We start from the raw sequence: 2004 nt of genomic DNA on the forward strand, positions 1-2004 counted from the left end.
AAAAAAAAAAAAAAAAAAAAAAAAAAGAAATCCTAACTCTGGAGAGACTCAAAGATTGAATCTACCCAATCTTACAATGAGGAAAAATAAAGCTTTTCTAACAGATTTAAAAAAACATTGTCTATGATATATGCAGCCAGGGACTCGATGCATTATCTAAAGCTACAAACAACAATGTCTGAGGTAAATAACTTTATTTGCAAAGCCCTATTATTCAACCGGTTGTGGCCTATGGTACTGAAGCTAGTGCTCTTCTAGGAGCAACTCTGGGCTCATCTTGAAACTCTGGTCCTGTATGTCTGACTCTGCTTCTTGAACTCCCTTATTCTGTGTATAGTACGTTTGTCCTCGATGGTAGAAACCTGGTTCATATTTTTATCTCCCTTTGTCATCTTGGATTCTGTGCTACCTATATTGTATGTTAACTTGATCCTGGAAAATAAAATGTCACTGCTTAAAGGAACCAGAATGTTAGCACAAAAATTCTAAAGTCCCATGTAGTTCAAAGTATTTTTTTCACAGATGAAGAAACTCTAGCCCAGAAAAATGTGTCTTCTCCAAGGTCACACAGTTAGAAATAGTTTGTTACAATAAAATTTCACCGATTGGTGTCCCAATTTCATATTTAGACCTCCTCCTGTTAATGAATTTTTGTCATCCAGATGAATTAACCCCACTTCAGCTGTTTAAAGAGAATGGTGAGAGTTTCTCTCCACATATTTCTTTATCCTCCTTACACACATACCCATTCTAAACTATATCCTGCAGACCTCTAAAGCATACCCAACTGACAGGGTTAAATGAAGACAGGCTGAATATGCGGCAGTATCAGAGAAATATTCCCCTATATAAGCACCCATGGGTGTTATTCATACTGTATCAAGTGATTATAAATTTCAGGGAGCACTTAAAGAGCCAGTGTGGTGGTAAGCAGAACACAAATTTTAACCCAGAGACAGCGCAACCTGGAGGCTGGTTGTAACATTTAGCAAGTTCTACTAAGGAAGCATTCATGAACAGATTAAAATATCAGCAAACTTCTCCATAAAAATACCACTGGAAAAAAATACCTAAACACTAAGTTGATGATGACAAAATAGGTTTTCTTTTCTAATAAGTTCTAGTTTAGGGAACTTACTGTATTTTACCCATTTTCATTGAAGATGAGAAAAACTGTAACTTACCTTCTCACTGACTGAAAAAGTCATGAAAAATTTGGCAGATGGTTTATAGATAGGCCCTGAGTCATAGATGACACCTATAACTGCCAAGGAACTGCAGTTCCCAGGTTTCTCAAAACTCCTAACTACCAACTATGCTGCTTCCTCTAGTATTCCATGTTACCTTTGCACTGAAAAATTAATAATTGTGGTAGTTTATTTTTCAGTAAATATTCACTCCTCCTCCCCTCCCTTATATATAGGAGGGGTATATTTCCATGCCTCACTGATGTTGGACTTGGCCATGTCATTTACTGTAGCCAGTGTTATGTCGGTGCATGTGACTGTGTGCTACGTCAAGATTATGCCTTAAGCAGCGTTACTTGTTTTGTTCTCTTCTCTGGGAGCTTTTGACCACTGACACCATGAGAAGAACATGTAGGCAGTCCCCTGGCTTAAGCAAGGGGACTGTCAAAAGACAAGTGGAACAGGCCTGAATCAACCCCATGGCTTGGAGCCAGGCCCAGCTGAGCTCAGCCAATGTCAGCTAAACTCCAGCTGAATCACACATAAGAAATTCTTCTTACTGTATTCCACTGAGATTTTTTGGTTGTTAGTAGCAGTAGCTGACTGATACAATAGTTGTCCTATATGTTATTTCATTTGTTACTTTGTAAATCTTTGCTGATTTTCCATTTCTCTGTATTTTACCTTCCCAATCAGACTGAAAGACACCTGTGCAGCTTGATGCATGTTTTAACTTATTTGGACCCCAAAGTACACACCACTATAACCACTCAATATATTCTAGTTGCAGTCACCAATGTTTTCCTTGTACCGTGCA

Source organism: Hylobates moloch, unplaced genomic scaffold (genome assembly GCF_009828535.3).
Source record: "Hylobates moloch isolate HMO894 unplaced genomic scaffold, HMol_V3 SCAFFOLD_7, whole genome shotgun sequence".
Lineage (NCBI taxonomy): Eukaryota > Metazoa > Chordata > Mammalia > Primates > Hylobatidae > Hylobates > Hylobates moloch.